Genomic DNA, 296 nt, shown 5'->3' with positions numbered 1-296 from the left:
CACATCAAAGATGAGAATCATACAAAAACAGATGCCATAGATGTGCCAAAGAGCCCGGCAGGAGGCTTCACACAAAGGCACATAAAAGAACATTAATGGTGGAATCCATCCCCGTGTTTACATGTACATCGTGCATGTTGAGGTCAGTGTTTTTAAGTCGACCAAAATAAGACGAAGATGGCCTTTTTTCTCTGTAAAATCTGTGTTTCATTATATATCTCTTTTCATATTTAAAATGCATATGAATAAATGAATGTAAGTAGGTATATATCTATCTGCCTGCCTGGATTAGAGTG

The sequence above is a fragment of the Penaeus monodon genome, chromosome 34 (genome assembly GCF_015228065.2).
Source record: "Penaeus monodon isolate SGIC_2016 chromosome 34, NSTDA_Pmon_1, whole genome shotgun sequence".
Taxonomy (NCBI): Eukaryota; Metazoa; Arthropoda; class Malacostraca; order Decapoda; family Penaeidae; genus Penaeus; species Penaeus monodon.
This window is presented reverse-complemented; position numbering follows the sequence as displayed.